General features: G+C 40.5%; 1 protein-coding gene across 6 annotated transcripts in view; it reads left to right on the top strand.

Annotated features, from left to right (window-relative positions):
* Positions 1–25,639, top strand: part of Ten-m (teneurin transmembrane protein Ten-m) — a 747,607-nt gene that overhangs the window by 33,323 nt on the left and 688,645 nt on the right. The window contains exon 1 of one of the 6 annotated variants that reach the window (XM_076522840.1): positions 5,784–5,800. The exons of the other annotated variants lie outside the window; for them this stretch is intronic. The gene's annotated coding sequence lies outside the window, so the exon portion shown is untranslated. Of the gene's footprint in view, positions 1–5,783; positions 5,801–25,639 lie in introns of those variants that run through there. 6 annotated transcript variants of the gene reach the window in all.

Raw genomic sequence — 25,639 nt, 5'->3', positions numbered from 1 at the left:
CAACATGTCAATGCTATTTTTTTGTTGATTTTTATTTGTAATGTAGATCTGCACGCTGAAAGCTTCCGATTTAATGATCTGTGATTTACGGAACATTTTAAATTATGTATGAAATGTACAAGCAGCTTTATTGAGTATTTTCTAATCGAGTATAGAGAAGAGTACAGTAAATTTCCCCCAATTGTCCTTCAGCTTGTAAATAAAAATTGACAATTTGAGGAAAGGAGATACGATTATTCGAGCCTTGCGCCTCGTTTAGTCCAGTTTTTAAAAAAAGTGTGTACGCTCAAAAGTGTACGCTCAATTTTGTGTGTAACTGTATAGAAGTTTACCAAGAGGAATGATTGAAATGGTACAACATAAAGGACAGTCCACACATTACTAGAACTTAAACAAACTATGTAATTTTATTTCATTTTAATGCTTTTGTTATTTTATATTTAAGGTGCCTTATTATTTTGTCCACATAAAATTCCATTTTTTAAATAAATAACAAATGGATCGAACGATTTATTTAGTTTCTTTATATATTACGTCAAAACTACTACTTTATTTTGTTATGTATTTATTTTTCACGTATGAATACAAATAGATGTTCAGACCCAAAAATCTTCAAGTGCTTTATCATTTTGTCGATCAGTGTAATTTGGCACAACATCTAGGTTGAATCACCAGGTATCTCAACAAGGAAAAACAATTGCAGTGTTACCAATTATAGCCTTTGATTATTATGCTGTGAATCTAATAGTTTAATTAAATAATCCTAGGAAGAACTATACTCTGACAATCTAGATGCTGCTTCAATTTCGCGAAAATTAAAAATGTTGAAAAGAATGTATCGAATCTATGTTGATTTTCGACAGTGGTGTGTCCGCATAAACTGATCCAGGCTTATGGACCACTGTCGAACGTTCTGGTCATTGCCATAACAGGAATGAAGTCGCCGCGATGAGCGAACGTTAGTTGCTCTCCGCGAAATCCTGGAAAGGAAGGAGCCTGAATTATTTATCAATGAATTTGACTCCGATATTTTAAGACAGATTATTCCGTAAGCTGTATACATAAGCGAGGATAGTGCATGATTTATAGAACATTCGTTGTTTCATGAATGGGTGAGTATGCCGCAGCCACTGCCAGTCCGAGTCATTTGCTTCCTCTTTGCATGCACCGTTCACACATTACACTTGCCAAAGAACGGACTCCGTAAAAGAAAGATATATTGGGTTCGGCGAGCACGCAACGGGCCCGCGACATTCGGCAGAAATCATCGGAATCTCGGCCGATAGATACACTTCTCCTAACCGCGATTCCTTACAATTGGCATCTAAATCACCAATAATCGGATCAGCTAGGATAACTCCCCATGGCTCGATCTGATATTCAAGTATATAAATGAGTCGGTGCACTATACTGTTAATTAATCTGTGAATAACGCACGTGGTCGTGGCTACAAAATTCTATTAAATGGGACGCTTCCATCCTTTTATGCCATATAGATGAAAATATTATCAGCAAATATTACCAACAAATGTTACCAGAAAATTGTCAGAAGAAAAATCCCGAGTACTTCGAATACCATCTGTTTTAATTTTGAATAACAACGTGCGTGTAATTAATGCCTTGATACATTTCTTTCTTTCTTCACAAAAATAGTTTCGATAACAATTCCTCAAATGCACACATCATTCCCCAACTGTTACCAGCACTGCAAAAGTTGTGCAATTAATTATCAAGCAGTGCTAAATAAACTAGATATATTACCATTTAGTGTATTTATTGCGAAATGAATCTGTACTAAATGTAAAACAAGACAATTTCGTGTAAGCAGCAAGAAACGACATTACTTATTTATATCGTTGCTAAGTAAAAACACTTGCACATCAAATAAATAATATTTCAATCATTATTTGCATTAATAGAAAGACAAACAACCATTTCAAATTTACCAATGTAATAAAGTTTAGCATATAATCGGTTAACGTATCTTTATTCAGGATTCGAAATACCAGTTTGTTCAGCGCTTTTGTTTCTGGCATAAATAGTCTGAAAGCTTGCCGTGATCTATTTTGGTAGGGTTGCGCTAAAAAAAATTGGTAGGTACGCATGGAAAGGAAACATTGTCGATCACTATTTGAAAATCGATGTCGAACGGGGCCGAGGGTAGAACTCGCGGTCGTGTGGGGCGTTTATTTTATTTATCTCGGCTTGGTGTACATGCACGCGTGTCGGAGAATGCAGCGTCGGTGTCGCTCGGGCCGGGTCGAGGTAATTCCATAAAGTCAATTATTCCGCGGGGAATATTCCATTGTAGGGTTATCGACTAATCATCGACAGAAACGATTGACTCGATTTAGGCTCGAGCAGGCCCGACTGAAAAGAAAATTCAATTTACCGAAAATTTCTGCGCCGCGCGACGTGTCCAGACTTTAGGCGTCGCGTCGGGTCGGGTCGCGTCGACGCAGAGGCCGATCAACGAACACCATGGGAAAAAAAATAAATTGAACGCTCACGTATTTCTGGCCCGGAAATCTCTCGTAAATACGATGAATGTCGCTTTTCAATGGCAATCCACCGTTCAGTGCCGGCAAACGAGCTAAATCGAATATACATCCGCGTTCGCATGGCTAAAACGTAATTTTTTACTTCATTTTTATCACACTAAAAATCATTGTTCCGGCACGAAAACGACCAACCGTGATGCTTTTTTTCGGGTTGGTCCGTGATCGCTTGGTCTGCTCGTCGGCTGTGCTGTTGCTTCTAAAATCGAATATTCGGACCCTGGAGGAAAACTTGGAATGAATACAGACTACGGATCCTTCTGAAAATTACAACTACGACTGGTCATTTCGTAAAAGTAAAAGGGAAATAACATTTTATTTAGCTCGATGTAGAACTTCCTGAGTCAAGAACGTAATTTTACAAATTCACAGATGTCATAGATGCGTAAAAATCCGCAATTTAATGATGGCGAACAAATTTTTGCTAAATTTATTTAAAATCTTCATAGCGAAATTAATTCTTTTATTTGTGTATGACACCAGGGAAAGTAATAAATACCAGGGAAAAGAATATAACTTTCTTTGTTAAAAAGATTAGAAGTCCAAATGTTTTTGGAAATTACATCGAGGTACCATGGAATTAAATATTTTAACTAATTTTAACCAACGGAAAATATATATATTTTTTTAACTAATTAATAATGTGATTATACAGTTCTCTCCAATGGGTTATTGTCTTTTCGCAGACATTTCTGGAATTTTCTCTCCGCGATCCAAAACGCAGCAGGCATCGAATAAATTAATTCTCGCTGGCCGGATTCCATGAATACTTTTATCTGTTTACTCGGTTGACCGAACGAGCAAAAATTAATTAAACATTTTCGAACACGACGACAAACATTAGCAAGGTATTATATATAGTGATTTAATGAGCTGATAGTAATCATATCGTGCACGATGCGTTATGGTAATTCAGTGATAGAGCCAGCAAAGGTCCAAACCCTAAGGAGGTCACGTGCCTAACAGCTACGTTGCGTCTTGAGGTTTATGATACGTCAATCGCGATTGAGCGTGCCAGCTGGAACACCGCGAGGCATGCGTGTTCGCTAAATTGTGCGGTAATAAAGCGACATCGAGGTTCCTGATCCCGAAATTAATTTGTTAATAGCTGAAAACACCGCTCGCAGGTATTAATTTCATTGCGGATTCTGGTACAGCTGTTCATATCTAAACAACAACGAACTAATACCTAAGCATATTTGTGCTCCGATCCACGTAAACCTGATTTGTCGGAATTTCCTCACGCTGCTACAAATTGCATCTCAATGTAAACCAGATGGAAATCTTGTCGAACTGTCTTGGAAAACTTCATCATCAAATGTTCCTTAGAAACATCCTCGTTAATTTGACAAATCTCTCTAATTACACTATCATAAATAATAAAAATTGTGTTCACTGTACAAATAACTACAGCGCATCCTAAATCGTTTTTTACAACAACCTTTACAAAATGAAAAGTGTTACAAATAGCTTGTGGCTTCTTATGTAAGCAAGTATAACCTACAAATATAACCTGCTCTCAATATATTCGATCAGTTGATTATAATGTAACAGTTGTTCGAGAGCATTTAAATAATCTCGTTTAAACATTCGATCCACTAATTTCTATTGTGAAAACATAAAATCCGCAGTCTAATTACAAGTCTACAAAACGAACGAAACCGAAAGCGTTGTTACGAACCGTCCGCGTTAAATCAGAATTTCGCCTCGTAATAAATAAGACACGCATTAATTGAACGTTCATGCGTAATCGTCGGATAGACAAGGACGAATATTATGATGAGGCGGAGACACGGTTGATTTTCGCGCAGACAGCGCGGCGTGGCTCGGCGTGGCTCGGCGTGGCGCGGCACGTTAATCGAGATAAATCTCGATATTTATAGTCGACAATCGGCCGGATACATCGGGCATTGTACTTCTATAAATGCGCGGGCGTATCTGCAGCTGCAACCGGGATTCGGATATTTCGATTGAGCTTATTATAAAGGATCGCAGCATTGGTGAGGGAATGGTTCCGCATTTTTGTTTGCCGTGTGCCGCGAGTGAATACGAAAGAGAACCGAATGTGAAAAAACAATCCATCTTTTTAACTCAATTAAAACGTACTTTTCGTAAATAAGATTGTCTACCTTATTTTTCTTGTTTAAATCGTTTCTTAATATTGCCAAATCATCTCGTTGACGCAATTTAAAATGAATTATTAATGTTTTCGAGTAAATCGGAAGCTTGTCTCTTTATACAGGGTTCCCCGGAAAGAATCATCCGATTTCAAAAATTGATATTCTAAAAAATTACACACAGAAAATTATAATTCAAACACGAATATATAACGGAAAAATATGCGAGTTTTACTTTTTACCCCATTGGCACTTGGAGGTTCGGAATTTTCTTAACACGGAACTACCAAACCGTTAGATTGGTCGCAGTTCATCCGATAATATGGTTCTACACAGTTGGCCTCCGAGATCGCCCGACCTAACCCCATGCGACTTCTTCCTTTGGGGATTTCTGAAGGATCTTGTCTTTGTACCACCTTTACCTACAAGTGTAAATGAACTGAAAAAACGCATTTGTGATGCTGTACGAACAATTACCAGAGATACATTACACCGTGTTTGGCAAGAACTTTCATATCGCAATGATATCATACGTGTAACGAAAGGAAGTCATATTGAACACTTGTAAACGAAAACTCACACATTTTCCCGTTATATTCGTGTTTGAATTATAATTTTCTGTGTGTAATTTTTTAAAATATAAATTTTTGAAATCGGATGATTCTTTCCGGGGAACCCAGTATTTTTAAATTGCCGAAACATTAACCTCTTGGGCACGGCTGAATTTTGCGCGGGCTGTTTACTCGGTACAGCAGACTTTGACGCGAATTACGCGTAAACGATACAGCACTGCAATGTGCGACACTGGCGTATCATAAACAAAGACTATATATTCTGTCTGTATATTATTAACACCGTTGTAAAACGTTGCGAGGGCAAAGAGGTGTGAAGCAAGACAAATGAAAACGATCGTTTAGTTCAGACGGTGAGCGAATGAGTCTGTAGAGTGAGCCACTGCAGTGGCGCGTCGTAAATAATATGACGTCCGCGAAAGCCATTTTAGTGGCGCATCGTACGTAAGAGGTTAATCAACGTTACATAATGTGTACTTCAACGAATAATTTATTTTTCTACCGGTATCGAAGGCTTGTTCGGGCGAACATCTTCATCTTATTTCCGTGGCAGGTAGATACATAGGACGGGAACTAAATATTATATAAATAGTAAACAGAATCCAATATTCGAGTCGCAGTATTTCATCGGGGAGTATTTTCTTCGAATCATATATAACTTTCGCGTCGCCGGATGGAACATAACTTTCCAAGAAGCTTATTTTAAGGAAAGTCAGAGGAGAAAGCAGATCATCCCGCTTTATGGGTTGTGTACGTGTCCACCGTAGCTTTGAAGTCGATATCGCGCGACGTATCGCATTGTCCTAGGTTATTTATTACCATGCACGGGGATACGATTCCGGGTACCTCTTCTCTGGAGACGGCACGACTTCTGACGCCATTTTTTCCCTCCCTCGGCGGCCATGATTATAAAACACGGAAAGCGTTTCCCGATTCGACGTTTCGACAAACACTCGAATATTTCTGTCAGGACGCATTCGAGTCGTCCGTTCCGTTGCAAACTTATTTGTCCACTCGTGGAAAACGTGGTTCCCACAGTTATTTATTATTTCGTACACGCACAACACACACACATACACACACACACACACACACACACACACACACACACACACACAAACCAGTGTTCTGTATTGATTCTAACATCTTCTTCGTTTATGTTACAGGTACGTAAACACTGTTCCGCATTTCATCCATAATTCTTCTACGGCCAGCAAACTGTGAGTGACCACAACGACACTGTGTTCTAGAAATGAATAGAAAATCCTCTCGCGGAAGAGCCGCTAGCGAACGATCAATAGAAACAATGCGCCATCAAATTCTCATAGAAATTGTGCTCCGTTCAGAGCAGTAATGCATCGACAGCATTATCGAGATTTTTATAATTGTTTGATACATCGGCGCCCGCGAGGAATCGAAGCCATGTATTTCGAAACAGCACAAATCCATCAACTGATATTGTTCGTTTCTCTGTTTCGTTTGTCTTTTTTATTTCGTCGTCAATTTTGTTGATTTCATCCGAGAGCGTTGCTTCCACGTACAACTATGTTGGTTAAGCTACGAAATACCGGCACCACGTTATACAGAAGTAGTGCGTATTGCGTAATTAGGCATTCAACACTATCTCCATTTAGAAAAGAACATGGTCAGCCATGCTTGAACTATACATATATTGCTTTTGTATCACAACATTCTACGTGTTCGTCGCTACGTTCCGCTCAACATGAAAAGCGGATTAAGAGAAAAACGGATAAAAGAAACTGAGAGGAAACGGAAGACAACAATAGAAGCAAAAGTCAAGACGCAAATGTGATCAATTATACCGGACGGATGGCGATTCACATTTATAGAAGCATTGAATAATTTCAACAGTTTTAAATCGTAGAAGATAAATAGCAGGATAAGTGGACTCGTGCAGTTTTGGAATTCGTGGCTTTGATTCTCCTGTTTGCCGAGAGATAAGAATATTTGCGAGAAAATTAAGGGCCGAGGTTGTTGAACGCGACGCGCGGGCATTCTTTAGATTAACCGAGCGCGGTAAATCGCGATTCGCTGTCTCTGGGACGTGCTTTAAAACGAACGATCCAGCATATCGATCCTCTTCCCCGTCGTGGTCGTCGGACGACGAGTTTCGTAATCAAAAAGTCATTATCCACGGTTATCTGCGAGGCCCTCCAAGTTTCCTTCCTCCTGAATTCATCCGCGATTTCTCGAAATTCCCACGTCCAGACGGACGCGAAATGCCAGACAATGACACTACTTCATATTAATTTCCCTGCCGATGCTCAATCCCCTTATTCTTTTCAGCGTCGGTCCTCTCCAGAATGTTTTGTCTCGAGCCCTCCCCGCCCTCGCTCAGGAAACCGTATTGTTGCTGTCTGTCCTCATCTTCGGTATATCTAGCTAATTATCTTGCGTCCATCTCGACAGTTCCGTTTTAGAAAATTACGGCCGAGGAAAAACACCGAGTTGTTGATGCTCTCACGTTAAATTGATCACTTCGTCGACAACAACACGGTTATCGTCTTCTTATCAATGTGTTATACATTCTGATGTATTCGCTTATTTAACCGCGTCATTCGTTTGCACGAACGATTATTCTAAATTTATATTGTCCACCTTGGTCGAATGCGAGATGAATTTTCGGGGCAACGTATAACAGTATTGAACATTTACCCACGTGACTTATGAAATACCTGTTGCTCTATTCGGGTGTTTTATGGCTACTCGGGTACCCAGGTACTTCACAGGTCCGAGTAGAGGTACTAAATCTAATCGAAATCAGTTTCGAAAATCGCTTCGAAAGGTGACTTTCAAGATGCAATGCCGCGACGCGATGCAGTGTCCAAGGATGGCGGAACTAGTTTCGAGCAGTTCTAGCTGTCCTGGGGGTCAGTGAAGCGATAAGAGTGTTCAGGCGCAGCACTTGAGTGGCGATGCTATTTGACGATACATTATTTAAATCAGCGCCATGTTTGCTTGCTGTTCTGTGTGTAACATGTAAATACAGTGGCGGATACGCAACCGAATGGTCGGAGCGACGCTCAGTGAGAGACAACAATCGGAAATGCGGGAGAGAGAGAAATGAAGAGACGGGGGAGAAAGAGAGGAGAGAGAGGGGAAAGAGAGGAGAAAGAAAGAGAGAGAGAGAGAGAGAGAGAGAGAGAGAGGGAGATTGAGTAGCACAACCTTTCGTTGTGACGACGCCGCAAACTCGATTCCACCGCGCCGCGCCGGTGTCCATCGGACACGCGGCACAGCACGGCTCGACTCAGCTCGGCCCATCACGCTGCACCACGAAAATTCCCTTTGCATCGACGCCCGCCGCGCGAAGCGTAGCGACGTTGAACCGCATTGCAGCTCGCGGTGCAACGCGCGGGCCCGCTACGCGCGCCGATGATAGAGTGCCGATGCCATTGTGAGGTTGGTGTTACGATAAAAAATCTTGTCCGCGTTTGACGTGTTATTTATTCGCCGGGGCTCCCGCAGCTCGCCGCCGTCGGCGGGCCGCCTACCGCCGCGCCAGTATATTCGCATTTTACGCCTCTCTAGCGTGAATTCGAATTATCGGAGGCCGAGAATTTGCATGATTGGAAATACTATATCGCTCGTCGATTTTGCGGCCGCGCACTCGACGCGTCGAGATCGCCGGCCGCGCTGACAAATTGAATAATGGTAATATATCGGTTACTCATTTGCTCTCTCCGACATATAACGCAGCGTGTTAGCCGAATGTGAACAAGTCGGATGTCACCGTCGCGCCGCATCGCGCCGTCATGTGCTGGATTCGTTCTACATTAATTGACCGTTTGTCTTAGCGTAATAATATTTAATGGCTGATCGAGTCGCGCCGCACGAGTTACCGATAAATGATTCACCGGTTCGATATTTGCTGCACGGTTTGATTTGCGGCGCAAGGCGTGAAGTCGTGGCAATTCGGATAGCTTGCTAGTTTTCTGCTAATACGCAGCGGCAACAAGAAAATCATTTTTCTCTACAGCTTTCTTTAATTTCGGCCCGGAATCTGGAATCTGCTATTAACCTTCTTCGTGATCGCTTAAATATTGATGCCGTTGAGATTGAAACAAAATTTTCTATTCTTCTGTTATAAAAATCAAGAAGCGAAAAAGTACAGCAGTGATTGTACAATGGAATAATAAATGAGTTAATTAAACAGGACGCTAACCGTGAACAAATATTACATAAACAAATATCAAAATTTACGTTATGAAATCGTTACAATATTCGTTAACACGTACGCATCTATCGCGCTTCAGGCAACAAAACTTCGCTAAACAAAGGATTTTAACCCTTTGTCGTACCATTTTCTCCACAGTTAGAATGATTAGACAAAAAAGATTGATATTTATTTACGTGCCTATATTTATTTGAACGCTTAAACCTTAATGGCAAGAGAACAGAATCTAATTCCGATTTAAAGAAACGAAATGGCATTTGTATTTAACAAATTATTAGTGGAAATTTGCCAGACTAGTCAATGTACGACGAGAGACTACTGTCCGATGATCAAGCCGCAAATAATCAGTAATTTTTCATTGCGTTTTGAAAATCGGGAAGTATTGGCCGATTAGCGCCGCGACATTCGTAACACGCAAAAACTCTTGATTTCGAGCATATACCAATCGCATTCACGCATAAAGATAACGAGCATAGTGGAACAGCGAGGCGGGCGAGTATGGGACCGGTTAGTTTTTTGCGGCGGCGGGGAACGTTCTGTACGCGAAAAACTGGCGTGGAAAAAGGAAGAAGCAGACGCACCAACGCTTTTTTGCCGAATCGCCGACCACGGGAATCGAGACGGTTGAACCGTTGCCGGCGCGGCGCGGCGACGACCGAAGCTCGCTGCTCGCTCGTTATTCGCGCGCCGATACTTCCGATGAAAGGTAAACCGGAACGGGTCGCGGCGTAATCCTCGCGCGAATGCGTCTCTGTGAAATTTCAATCTTGAAAACGACGCTTTTAGCGTGGTTCCCAGGGCAAACGAGGAGTCCGGATCCGCCCGGAAGTTGACTTCTCTCTGCTCGGCTTCGAAGCGCTACGTTCTGCGGAGGCCCCGCATCGGGAACGCTATTGAGACCAGGGAAACGGAATACTAATGACATCAACGGAGTCACGGGGAACATCCACGCGAGCCCTGCTGCGCAGCCAACTCGGTACGCCGTCGCGACCGGCTGCGTCGTGATTCTGATTTTTAGCCGAATTTTAGAATTTTAGCCTGTACCAAACGCTCCGAGACGCTCGGGATTTAGCGCTAGGTTTACAGAACCCGTCAGAATGATGGGTCACTAATTTTTTCATTTACAATTATTCAGATTGTAAAGATACATTTATGAGATAGTTATTCAATATACGCTTTATTTGCAGCAAAACAAATATTACAATAACACTCGTTAAAAATCAATATAACTGTATCATTGTTACTTTCTTAAAATAATAGAAAACAGCTGCTTCTTTTGTGCTCGGTAAATCTAGTTAATTGTCGGCTGCCACTTTGAACCGCTCCAAAACGGGATACACTGGGTTAAACAATTAAGTGAGTAGATTATTTCGTACACAAATTTATTAAGAATCAAAGTATAATTTTAACAAGAATTCTTAGAGTTTATTTTTTATTCCACTAGGGCTCGGTAAATTGCAATGTCTATTTACAAAAACGTCCAAAAGCGTCCCCATAATTGTCTGAAGAAGTGAGGTTGATTTTAGACCCGATTCTAATTCTCGAATTCATCGAGAAGGCTAACTAGCAGAGCCTTTCTTCGTTTTATGTAGGGAAATCTTTGTGGACACCTTGCCTTTTCCAGAGAAGAGGCGAGGTATTCTTAGATTCTTATTGAATGAAGCCCTATAGGGATCCACCTTAAGCTAATCAGGGCAGATCCTGACTTAGAATAGAACAGATTATCAGTTTACAGTCAATTTCATTCGTATCAGCTTTCTAGAGATTTCACCTTTTAAAATGAGAATAAACACAATATTTTTTTAGAAATGTTTACTCGAGGTTACAGCAGCTCAAGGATCGATAAGTTTTCGGTCACAATTTAGCGTTCAATATTTCTGGAGCAGTCTATTTAATGCATGCAAAAAATACGCAGACTGCAGCGCGTATTTTCGTCGCGTCGATATGAATTATTACCACTGTCGGTCTCGCTGGCAGGATACTATTCCCGGAGAAAAGTGTGTACAGTCATGAGTTCTATTTTTGAAATTTTTATCTCGAACAGGAGAATCCAAGAAATCGTCGAAAAAGTATAAAGAACTTAGCAGACCAAATCGCTTAGAAATTTATTAAAAGTTCACGCGATTATAGTTACAGTTCGACAATCGAGGAAAGTGCAGTTCTATCTTCGGTCCGTCCCACGAAATAGATAAATTGATAACAAAATGACGGAACTGCGTCGAAACAAAAGCACTGTGTTCAATTCCACTGAAAGAGGTTACGGAGCTAGGTAAACATTACGAAAGTAGGTTTAGCCAAGTCGGAAAAGTAGAAACGGTACCATCGAACGGAATAAGCCATTCATGGAAAAGGTACGGGCGTGGAAGTGCAAATACATTATCGTGTAGTAAACCATCGGCTTTCGGCTCGATCTAGGTACCAAATGGACTGAAAAATTTAAAATGCCAATCAGCGTTACGTTTCGAACGTGTACATATATACTTAGATCTCTGTATACATGTATATACATGTACACAGATATATGTATATATTCGATCGATCGTTGTCGTAAAAGCCAATGGACCGGTAATAACAGCACAGCCTCCTGCCCCTGCCGGAACCAGAAACTGTCGGAAAGCTGCACGTACACCTACAAAAATGTTGCTTTACCTCCCGTTTCCTGGTTCCAGCCGTGACTCAAACCTAGGTCATACGCAAGTTCGTCTCATTGAACTTGAATGTGCATGAGTATGGACTGCTTTATCTCCGATTATGTTCGTAACGTAGTATCTTCTAGCGCCTCCTACAGCCAGGTGTCTCATAATCATTATTAGAGACCACGAAGTATGGTAGCCGTTACGATATCACTGCGTATAGAATCATCTTCTGCAGTCAGCCAAATTCAAACTGTACCGCATAGTACACGTCAATTTCTATTTATTTCTAAATTAACAAACGAAGGCTGATCAGTTGGCAGAATTGAAACTGGTAACACATTTCTGAAATCCGAATTATATTATTTATAGTAATTGGACCGCCAGGTCTTTTACGAAATAAACATGTTCTGGTGAACACTCATCAACTAATATCCTTTTTTTAATTACTTTCATAATTTGGAAATAATAAATAGATATTCTTCAATTTATTTGATCTTCTCGCTATTCTACGTTTTATTTTGTTATTTTCGTCATAAATGCACACAATTCGCAGACTACCTGCTGCATTTTTAAATTGTTATTATTAAAAGAAAGAATAAGTAAATGCAGCTTCTGTTCCTGCAATTGATACACGAAATTTCATTTTGCATAAAAATTAGCAGATTTCTCGTTAGAAACGAATTTTCGGGAAAATACTTGCTTTCCATGTTCGATATTTTTTCGTACCAAAGGTACGTATCAGTTACACGGAATTATTTGCGAAACTGAATCCTGCCTGCAACGATCCGAAAGCGGTAGTGCAGGATCACTCGTTACCCCGGATTACCGAAAACTTTGCTTAGAACCAGGCTTTTCACGCAAGTTGGGTAGTGATTAGAATCGCTGGTCTTAACGCAACGTTGTAAGCCGCTTCTACAGGCTGCACTGGGCTAATCTGCATCATCTAGTTCTCGACTATACAGACTATAGGAGCTACTGTTTGCTGAACTGAACGTGAGTCTGGTTACAGTTACAGTCGCGGCGAAAAGAAACTGAAAATACGCGTTAATGGATTTCTGTTTACATTACCATCTATCTCTTCTTCTCTATAATAATCAGGAGATCAATACAAACCGTGCACGAAGTTTATACGAGGTTCCGATTTCAAGGAAATCATATTAATGCGTCTGATCATTGCTCACTATTTTCACTTAATATCGGTTATTTAAAAATATAGAGAAACTCTTCTGCACCTAAGTATCCATGCATTTACTCGATGTATTCTTTAACAAATATATTTAATAGCCAAATTGACGTTAAACGTTTCAATTTCGGATCATCCATTTTATAATTGTTGACATTATAAAGCTGTAAGCATATAAAAGTCTTGGATACTTATCTTTGTTCAAATAGAAATTATTATAAAAATTGTGAAACATTTAGGTAAAAAGCTTGTGATTTCTATAAATTCAACTAACTTATAAAAGCTAGAACAATTTGTTTAGTTTATCGAGGGTTCCACCGTGATCCAAAGGACTTAAAAGATCGATTATGACGTTATTAACCATTCGACTGCAGCTAAGTCTTGCGAACGTAAGAATACTGTGCTCGATTTCTTGAAATTGAATACCGTATGCAATCTGACGCAACCCCCCGACAGTGCATTAACGCAGAAACCATAAACTCTTCAAACAAATTCGCAGGAGTAGGTACGCGGAGTTCCATTCGGTAACTGTATACACGCGATAAAATCATGGATTTTTCGATGCGATAGAACCGATATCGGCTTGCCAGCATTCAATCTTGATCCTCGGCAAATACTCGATCGGTCTCATGTAACCAGGAAGCCTGTAAGAAGACTCTCGTCACGTCGTTGACACCCGCCGCGCCGCGCCGCGGCGGTATATCTGCCCTCCACGTAGGACAAAGCGGTGTTTGCAGTGAGCTTTCTTTTCAAACGTGACCGGCTTATCATCGAACGGTTTTTCGCCATAACGCGCGGCGTTGGTCGTGGCTCGTGGCTCTGCCACGCCGTGGCCCTTCCGTGGCCCGTCGTGTTCAAAGTGGCCCGCTAGGAACCGCGTGACCGGATGTTCCGACGAGGGTGAAAACGATCAAGTTTATTATTCCAACGACCTGAACCTCGGCCACTCCTCCTTCCACTTTCCGCCAGCCAGTCGAGCGCAAAAACACTTTGGAACACGTGTCCTCCTCCTTCCCCTACTGCTCCACCTCTTTCTTATCTGCAAGGGATTGGCGCTTGCTGTACACGTCGTGACGAAATCGTATCCTTCTCGTGTGTCTCGCGGAAATAATATCACGTTTCAATGAATTCCGAGGTCCGATCCGGTCTTCTGTAAGACGCATTAGGTAGTTAGACGATCCACGTGCTGGCACTCTTCTCTGAGCAGTCTGCAACAACTTCTGCTGATCTGCAATGCGAACAAGTTGGCTGGACACTAGGAAGCATCTCTGAGCAATTTTATGAAAGAACGATCGAACGTTTCATCCGTGATGAAGATTCCATTATTAATCTATCTACTACATAAGAATGTTATTCCTGTCTCTTATATCGAAATATGAAGTAGTCGATAAAGCTGCAAAAGAAGCTTGTAATCAAACATCGTGGAAAGGCAATTGTAAAATCAGTTAAAGGACCCCTAGATACTCTGTTAAAATGTCTGTTTCTTAATCAATTTATGGAATACCAATTGGATCGGATTAGCAGCACCCGATCCAAACTTCACGATATAAAAGCCAAAGTTAAGGAGAGGTCCTCGTCTACTATCCAGTATAAATACAATATCCAATAATTGGAAGATGGGCGGCGATGTTGGTCTGTGACGTTGGTCGCAGACTCTAACAAAGGGAAAGTAGAGAAAGGCGACAAGAAGAATCCTCAATGAGGAATAATTAGTGTGCAACAACAATGCAAGGCGGTCCTTTGTAGAGCAGAAAATAAAAATCAATAAAACTGCAGTACTGATGAAGGAATATGTATGCACACAAGAACTTGTTCGTGCTGGAAAGACTGAAACTTCGAGTCCCGACACGTGCAATTTGCATAACAGGATTTGCACCTCTGTAAAATTTTTTCAAGAAAATTTCAGCACACTTAAGCTACGCACGAAGTGCGGAGCTTTTTTTCTAGAGAAAAGAAAGCAAGTGAGAACATTCTACGGTTATAGAACGAAATAAATTCGGTCAAATTTTAATCAATCCGTAACCATGTATAATCGCCGTCTTCGCGTTCGTGGTGACGTTGATTAAACGTTAACGAGGATGCCGGGCCGCGCGCGCCGTCCAGCGTCTGCCTGCGTGCAGTCCGAATGTCTGATTCGACCGATGGGAAGTTAAATGAAAAAGCGTAAGCGGCGGGGAGTAATTAAACACGCCGATTGATACTCGGAGGTTCCGTAAATGAAGATTCTTTTAATTAAGGCCACGTCTGCACACTTTCGAGCTCTGCACCTTTGACGATCGTCGGATTGCCTTATTTCGTGGGTCCCTTGCTGCCTTTTTTCTACCTTAATGGATAGCTAAGCAATTCCTAGCGGTCAACGACTCGCCAGCGATTGAAGATTCTCCATTTTAACGAGTCCCAGCTTCGGTAATTTCAATCTGTTCGGGCAAATTCAAGAACAATTTCCGTAATCGTCAATTTAACGAATCCTAGCCTTGGAAATTCCAAATGGTTCAGTCGCATGGAAGAATAATTGTTCCAATTGCGGTTTCATTATGGCGAACTGCCAAAAAATGGTTAAGGGGATCCTGCATTTGCTATCGAATATAGATAAATTGGCTATTTTATTATGTTCTAACTTTGTTACTCCCAGCTTGATCAGTTTAATTCGAGAATAATTTTTCTAGACAGAATGTTTATTGTAAATTACGAAACGGTGCATTTATTGATTCTGAAATATTACATAAATTATTTGTTGTTCCTCGTTGCTGCAACATTATCGAAGAGACATCGCAACAGTTCATAAAAATAAAGTACAGGCTGACCGCGTGATAGCATCGAAAACTAAACATGCTAGTATTGGACGTCGCAGCAGCTAATGGTTTGACAGATTGGAAAGCGTAACATCGATCGACGAGAAGCAGAAAAAAGTGACAGGTTATTTAATCGGTTTGTTACCGGGCGCAAAGGAGGTTGAGGGTTCATATTGAATAGGGGAGCGTTCTGCGGTAATTGCCCCCGCGAATTTTCATTTTCATTTGAATTATGCTGAGATCGTGAAACTCACGTTCCGCAAACTCAGCCTGCGTGGTACGCATCTCTAATAATTGGGACTTGCACAGCTTGCAAACGCTTAGATGCGCAGCAAAGTGGCTTGGCGCGGAACGCCGCGCCGCGCCGTTGCCGCCGCGCCGGCAGCCTACATTACAAATTGGATTCTATACAATTACTTAGTGATTAAATTAAGCGCCGCCGCGTCTGTAACAGCCACACCGATAAGTTGTTCTCGACGCTTTCGTAAGCTCTCCCAGCTTTGTAAAACGCTACCAGCGACCTACTCTTCTCCGTCGAACGACCAACAATTTCCTGTGTTTTCGCCAACACTTATTTCGCGATATCATCACCGTTCCGCGTTCCATCTAACGCTGTATACGTATGTATACGTATCTATACATATACATGTACATATACGTATACATGTATACATATATCAAAAAGCAAATGTTATATGGAAAGTCGAAATTTATTTAAAATTCGTTCCGAGCTTCGCTCCTAGTAAAGTTTACTCTGATATAAAAATATTATGTTGCTTCGCGTAAAGTGCAATGTAAACACATTGACAGGCCACACTTTCCGTGTAAAATTTTTCCGCTCGCTTTTATGTCCTCGGAATTGCTCGAACGTTGTTTAAAATGCGATGAAACGAACAATTTATCGGGAACGCATCGGAAATACAGAAACGCTGACAGCTCTTGCCCGTTTACTCTAGTCTCGAACTGATTTGTTTTACATAAAAATCGCAGTGCCGTTGAATGCCGCATTTTGCAAATTTTATGGCAATGCTGCCCGTTGTTGTTCAATTTCGTTGTTGGTGTTCATTTCGTTGTTATTCGTTCGCCGCTTGCTTCAAATCATACAGTCCCTGTATTCCTCCGTCAGCTTCCCCGTTGCAAAATTAAATCCGAGGGAAATTCGAGAAAACAATTGACGAAATGTGTAGAATGTGTATTGTCCGTTGTACGTGAATTGAACAGTGCCTCGAAGATTTATGCACAGTTGCTGCGAGGATTTTGGGCAGCGAGAATATGTATGTTTTGTCTCTATCTATTCTATTCTACTGGGAACTATTTTGTTAGCAAACGTAAATGATTTTGTTGTATGAATTCTGCTGCTTGAGCGGGTATTCTAGCCTAGAAAACGTTCGTTTCTTTTTCGTACTTTTTTAATGAACAAACTATGCAGCTTCTTGCATCGGTGTTTCTCATATACATTTGTTACTTCTTCAACGATATTTACAAATGTTTACAACGACGAATAGTCCAAATTGGTGGTAGTACGGATCTTCGTGAGCAATCGCGTATCAAAAAGACGTCCTCATGGTTGCCATGATTCTATTTGTCTGAAGCAAAAAGAACAGAAACGATTCTTAATCAGGATGTGTTTGGCTATCACAGATATTTCAAAGAACACGAGGAATCGTGTTCAAAGGCTCGCAGGCTTGTTATGCTTTTATTTGGCTTGTGCATTCACTCGTTTAGGCCATTACATCCTACCAACTGGGTGGCCGATTTCCACCGTCCGTTGCCATTTTCATCCTTCTCGCACACACACACACACGAACACGCACGCGGCTTTCGCGGTACGAAAATAGTTGTGCTCACGATACAGGACCGATATTTCTGTAGACACGCGTCCCTACAGCTGGCAATCCTCGGAGATTCTGGCGTTTCCGTTAGGAACCGCCTCGGGGTGGTCTGTCATGTCGAAATTATCGCTATTGACAAATCTGTGCTGCCTCGATGGCTCTGCGTGCTCTATCACCCTACGATGTCTGCCACTGATAAACTATTCAAGCACCGATGTTCGGAAAATCAAACATCGACCCTGTTTTACTCGGTTTAGTCGAAAAATTCATCGTTGGTACCATTGGGTCATTTTTTGACACTTTGGCGGAGCTATAAAACGACAATAGCTACTTCGACTACGTCAAATAACAATTCCTATATTTCTTTAGCCAATTTTTGGCAGCTTGATAGACTGAAAACATAAGCGTGGCTATGTTACCTGTATCAAAATGCGATTCAAAGATTTTCTCAGCCATTTATCGACACAGTGTTGCGGGAAAATAGCGATTGAAATAATTCCATGCTTATGTCTATGTCAAAAGTTTGTAGAAATGGTAAATTTTCCATTAAACTATTCATCGAATCTGTTGAATAATTATATCCGTGAGCATCCAATAGCGACTCGAAAATTTTCTTATTGTCAACCTACTTTTTGTTGCTTTACTGTCTATCAGACTTCTCGAAGAGACTACTAAAAAACATTTCCGAATCGTCATAAACATCACCACGGTTTTCAATTGCACTAACGTGCGAATTTTAGTACACTCGAACGCAGTTTCTTTAAAATTGTAGCTCGAGAAGCGAAAAAATGAAATCAATCAATGTTTCACGGAGCTCTATCGGTTCGTCCACACCTTAAACACCTTCCGTAGCCTTTCTACGCCCAGCAAATCACTTTTACGCGAAAAGTATAGGGAACTTTGTCCGTGTCCTGCGAAAGTAGTCGTGAGAGAGCATGTGTCAAGTAGCGAGCCGGTATCTCGGAACGAGTACGGATCGAGTCGGTCTTTTTCAATCTATTCTCCTCACGCGGAGCAATATCGAGCAGCAGTCACTTGCGAAAATAGGAACTCGGTAGACAAGGATGTACAAGGATGGATCGAGGCTGGAACTTTCGGAAAAGCGGAGCACCGAGTTGCAGCGCGGCGAGTATCGCTGCTTACTCGCTACAAAGTGCCAGCTTTCGAGATCAATCGAAATTTTACCGCTTATAATGGTCCAATTGCTCGATGATTCGAATTTTCCGCCCATCTACTTCGAAATTCACTCGGTCGAACCCAATTTTCTCGTATTGGGTTCTACTTAATTGGAAAACATATCCTACAGTCTAAAATGTAGCAGACTATGAATTTTTGTGAGAATTCTTCAGGTAAGAGTATGTAATAAAAGGTTGTTACATAACAGTGTGTATAACGAACAATGTTCAGAAATATGGACAGAATTTTTACATCCACTTTCATGATGCTCTAACTATTTTTTATTGCATTATAATACGTACTTTTACCTTATCTATGTAGGTTGCTCTATAAAGAAGACAACAATAACATCAAATGTATGATCAGATCATATACATTCGAATAATGGAATACTGATTTTTACAGTAAATAGTGTTGCATGGAACGTGTTTGAAAAATTCACAAATGTCATCAACGTATAAAAACATAAAAGTTAGTGAAACTTTCAATAAAATCTTCAATAAAATAAATAGTACATCACTTTTACTAGAATTCACTCGAACAAGAGATGTCAATTGAATAAAATAGGATCGGTTTTCCAAAACTCTGATGGATAATTTGATAGCAGAACTCGCCACGACTTAGTGGTTTAGTTTCGAAGGAGAACAATTTGATTCCGAGTACGAACCACAATTCCGAAAACGTCTCGTTAGGTTAGGAAGTTATGATAGCGTCTAAGAGACGCATCTGGAAGTAAGTAATGAGTGACGTTAGACCGGAAGAGGATGTTGGAGGGCCAGAAGATGGAAGACCTCCACCGAAGATGATCGAGCTAGCTGTACGTAGCCGGAGTTAGCTGTTCCACGAAATGATTTGTACAGCCACTTAAAGATAGCCGTATTAAACATGATTCATTGGCCGCGCATCTCGCTAGAAATCCACAAGTAAGACCAACGCTTCTTTCCTGGGCAGCATCAATTTAGCTTGGCCGCCAGGCTTTTCAGGAACAATGTCATGCCGTTAGAGTATCCACGTTAATAACATTGATCAATTAATATGTTCGATGTATACGAATGAGAAATATTCATTGAATGAGAAATATGAGAACAACAATCAGAACAAGTTCGTTGTTTTAGTTTTGTCCGGAGACAGCAACATAGATTAATCGTTCTAAATTAATTATGCAGATTCCGTTCAACGTGAGCGTAAAATGTCGCGCATTTCCTATGCAGTTACAATATTGCCCTTTAAAACTCAAATAAATTTATACGTGAAGACAGGACGATCATATTATCTCTCTCATTAATCTCTGTTGCCCTGCTTCTCTTTATTTCGCTGCGCGCTCCTTTTAACAAATCTTTGTTAATAACTGTTCATCCTTCCCTTGACTGTTCCCATCACTGCTCACCAGCATCCGCTTTCGCATCCAATTATATCGTGTTACATTCGTTACGCATACATTGCCGAACTTCGGATTTTATCGGAAAGAAACAAATTTCAATCTCTTGACCCGAAAAATTGTCTAGTTTTTAACATGTCAGTTTCGAGGTCCCCAAAGGAAAACATTCAAGAAGGGTGAAATAATAAGAAAACAAAGGTATTTATCGGTGAAGAAAGGTTGGTAGAAAAAAGTCAGCCGAATTTTTGTGTGGTGTTACCCGAGGGGAAACGAAATAATAAAAATATTGACCTCGGCGCCGTCCATGATGCTTTACCCGAGTGTTCCAAGAGCATGGTCGAAATATCCCGTTTCGACTCGTCGAAACCGCTTTTAACGCCCAGTTTTTGGGTGGTATCCTAAGCAAACAGACTTTCCGCCGGCGTCGCGTCGCATCCCATCGCTGTCCGTCCTTACGCTCGCCCCGCTTTTTTTCTTTTCTACGGTTCGAAAAAAGAATGAGCCCTCCCACGGTCCGCGACCCGTTGCGCTGTCGCAGCACGGTCCTGTAACGATACGTACGAGGGGGCTGATACGTTTCTCAGGCCGACGGCCATCGACAAATATTCTTATAACTCTTCGCACGGCCGCGACGTGCGCAAACAAGACGCTGCGACGCCGAGAGGCGAGTGGCGAGAGGCGAGAGGAAGTCGAGGAACGACGGAAGACGGGTCCTCCGACGTGACAGACACCTTCTTCGTCGAATTCTCGAGAGCCGACAAGCCGTTTCGTCATTCGACGTTGCGGAACAACGTGTGGGTATTTATGGTTGCTTGTTTGTTGTGAGAATAAACAGGCCGTAGCAATTAACAAATTTCGGGGATTCTGGATTTACTGAGAAATTGTTTGCGATGCTCTTCACGAGCTGCAAGCGTTTCCTACAGATTTTTCAATTTGACGGCTGTTTCGTGGAAACTGGAATTTCTATTCAATATTTTAAAAATATTTGTAATTTTTTTACCCACGGTCATGGTGGGCGTTGCGATACTCGAGTTACATGCGAGTGATTTGTATCGTGCGAGTCTACTCGTGATTTCTGCAGAGCTGGGGAAGAATAGTAAACATGAAATAGTCAATAGAATGTAAATATTTTTATTTGCTCGTGTGTGTAGTTACATATAGAAATAGCATTGTGAAATAAGTATTTCATTAAAATATTGGAAAGTAATATTTCATCAAATAGTAATATTCCACAGAATAGTATTTACAATAATGGTATTGCAACTAATAGTATTGCAAATAAGAGGTTTTTGTCCTTTAGCTTTTTGGAGTACCATGCACTACAACACAACACAAGAAATGTATGTAAAACGTATACAGCTGCGTACAGAAATATTTGCAAGAAATATTTATTCGAATAGAAGATAACGAGTGACAGTTGCGAAATATATTTGGTTTTAAAATACTTGTGTCTTATTTGCAGTCCATTATTTTCTATATTTGAAACCGAGTGTAAGTAGTACATAATATTTCCTCATGATTTAAACATTTAACGAAATAGTATTTCCAAATAGTATTTCATTTAAGCGTTAAATGATATAGTATTTACTTATGCATATATTTCAATGTGTTTACTGTTTTATATCAAATTATTTCAAATTTTCCCTAGCCCTGGGGTTTTGATGTATTACACGCCTCATTACATATTCTATTTAATTAATTGGAGACAATGTATACATATTTATTTAGTAAAATGAGTATTTCATTCTCCAACAACATAATATGTATATCGAATTAAATACAATGCAATAACTAATTAATTTTACATTGTACACTCGTTGCACAAATCGATTAGACTGCATGCTTCGACCATACTTCGGTACACGCTAGTTTAAGATTACAAAGACAGTTCGGGTTAAATAGAAATTAATCTACTAACAATTTGATACAAAATATAAATATCGTTTTTAAAATATCTAATTTCTGTCAGTCCATTGAATTTTGTACGATTTATTATGGTTTACAGAGGACTAACATGTCTGGAGGAAATAGAATATATATATTATAAATAAAATTTATAAACGCTATATATATATTATGGAGATTATCCTAAGCATATTGTTAAGCAAATTGTGAGCTACAATTTAGAGTCTATTAGCACTGATTTGATAGAGTGAACTTCGATGATTTTTGAGAATATTGCGGAGCAAAATATAATCTGCAACTTTGAAGTGAATTATCAGTGACTTGATATATGAAGTGTCCTGATTTTTCAGAATATTATCGAACAAAATTTAAGATATAATTCAGAATCAATTATCTGTGACTTAATTTCCTAAGAATGCTGATCTTTCCCAGTATTATAGGGCGCAATAAAAGTTGAAATAAGAACAGACCACTGTCTCTGATCGAATGCATGAATTTCACCGATTTTTTAAAGAATTGTGTCGCATATGATAAATTCCAATCTGATGTCCCATGTGAGGCATTTAATTTGTTGTAAAATTTGTCGATCGTTTAAATTATATCGTGGAGCAGCAACTGAAATGGAAAGTCGGTGGCTAGATAATGTGTAACACGAACGGAAGAAACATGGCGTATAAATAGCAATCCAAATAACCGGAATGAAAGACGTTCGTCCGTTTCGACAGCTGCGTGTCAGACGCTTCCGCGGTTCTTAAGCGAGACATTAAACGCTTGCCGACCGAGCGTTTTGCCGATCTTCTCACGCGCACATGCTACGAGGATTTTCGTTTGTTCGATCGGGCTCTTCCGACGGATTCGAGAAAATTGCTATGCAATCGTTCGCACGAAACACATCGATTACTAGCGGAGAAAATAAATGTCCAGGAGGAACGTGTCAGAAATCTGACGGTTCTGACGTTGTTTTCCATAAACGGAAGGAGGAAGTATTTTGTCGGAAACGATCCTCTCTCACGACACCTGACACTGCACAAAAATTGATCTTTACAATTTTTATTACTTATTCAGGTTACTGCTACTACCTCGAACGTGATCGACGAATACATACGTATTTGTAAATCATTCTTACATAATACGGACCAACGAGGAATCGGTTGTGATTGAAGGAGAAAACTAATTTTCGATTCTATGATTAAATCTGTAAATTAATATAGTCGTGTTATGCATACAACTACTTACACTATGTTAAAGTTTTCTATTTTGTTGAATTCTGTTGCAAACGAAAGTCCAGTCTATTATTAAAGTACTGTATTTTTAAATCCTTTTTGAACTTTCACGGAAAATATATTTCCCCCTTTTTTTAATTAACTAAGAAGCTATATGTATATTCTCGCGGGCTCTGTAACAGCGTGAAATTGGTCTCTTCGCTCGTATAAAAGCGCGTGTATATTTGAAACAGCTGCAATGCTGCGCAGCACGCTTCTTGCGACACAGTACAATGTACCATACGCAAAGAATTAAATATCAGAGCAAATTTGTCGTGGTTTTTACTCGTCACTGAATAATTACACGACGATCGAAACTGGAGTATAATTTGTTGAATCTGTGCTCGTTCAAATAAAGGTATAAAAATTTTTAGCTCGGTGATTTTTACGTCAGCGCGGATATATGTACTTCGGTCGTGGAATTGCAGGGAAAGCAAATACATTTCTAATTTTTTACAGGAACTTCTCCCAGCGTTCTCGGCACATGTAGCACGGCTAACGAAGCTCTGTGCACTTTTTCCATCTATTCCGCACATAAACTGTAAAATAGACTGCGGATAGATGTTAGAGCACGCGAACGAGTATTTGTGCCGCAGCGCGGATCTGTTTACGCGCGATGCGGATTCAGGCTGATGGAATCCTTGATGGTTCGTTATCGTAACAGCGTCTCCCAGGTTTCCGTGTATCAGACCCGTTTCTGCCTTGTTATCGAAGTATAATAAACATGGATACAAGCAGCCATCTCTGTCTTGCCGATGCGAAACCAACCGCAGGCGCTGTTCGTTCTAGAAAAAATTCTCGAACCAATTTCAGCAGTAATGAACCTCGTTCCTGACACATAAAGAAAACGTTCGGATATAATCTGCTGTAGACTGTCTACTATAATTTTGAAGTTACACCTCGTATGGAGTTCAAGTTAATCCTTCAATAATAATGTATCAGATTTGCGACGAAGATTCCTTATAAAATCCAATAAACGTTGATATCGTTTGTCTTTTTAACACTGAGACAACCGAACCCGATCGACGGATTTCTGATTCTTTATTTTGCAAACTGCAGAGATGCTTTCCTGGGAAATACTGCGATACTGCAAAATGTCGTGTAATGTCACAATAAATTTTATCTTGTTTTTAAAGGGTAACACATTCTGGTCACTATTAGCATTCGGTTGTATTTGCGTTCAACTAAAATCGTTAAAATTTTGTTGCGACCTTGTATTACATTTTTAGAGTAATTTTTCGAACAGGAATTCGAAGAGAAGAAAGAATGTATAAAGTGTGAAAGGATGCATTAATTCGGCCAGTTTGTAAAAGGAAGGGTAAAATTTAAATCAAATTTGTCTCTTATCGAATGCTTAAGCAATTAGGTATTAATGTGGTTTAATTATTCAGAACGAAGAAGTTTGAATTACTGCAGCTGCGGAGGCAAATTGTACATTTGCAAGAGATCGGCGAATAGGTCAACGAATATTAAATTCAACGGGTTCATAAACTGGATGCGACTACATCAAAGTTAATCCCAGAAATATACTGTCTTAAATTTAGCAATCTAGAAATATCTTTAAGCTTTTGAACAGATTAGCAATCATTCAAGAGGTCCCCCGTCCGCTATCAATCGGCTTTTTGGTAGCTACGTTCGGCCCGTCGTTGCCGGTTCGCACGCCCAACTGCTCGTAGCTAATAATAATGCGACGAGCCCCGATGTAATCATGAAACCGCGTTAATTTGACGATGCAGCCAAGAGTTTAACGAGGAAAGAGTTTCGTGAACTTAAAACTCGTCGGCGATTCACGATGCCGGGAAAATGTGAAAAGTTTTCGGTCAGAAGCCCCTCAGGCTCCCCCCCCCCCTCCGTCTGATATTAATTAACATCACGATCTCTGGCCTCGCCCATTCTCACCCTACCTCTTTATCCTCCTTTTTCTTCCTTTTATTCTTTCCCTTTTATTCGTGCCTCCGCCGGTGGCCGTGCCTATCGTCAGCAATACTTGTCAAGCACCTCTGAAACTTTCTGATCGCTCCTTCCTGAGG

The sequence above is a fragment of the Megalopta genalis genome, chromosome 6 (assembly GCF_051020955.1).
Source record: "Megalopta genalis isolate 19385.01 chromosome 6, iyMegGena1_principal, whole genome shotgun sequence".
Classification (NCBI taxonomy): Eukaryota; Metazoa; Arthropoda; class Insecta; order Hymenoptera; family Halictidae; genus Megalopta; species Megalopta genalis.
The sequence above is the reverse complement of the archived record's forward strand: the minus strand, read 5'-3'. Positions and strand labels throughout refer to the sequence as shown.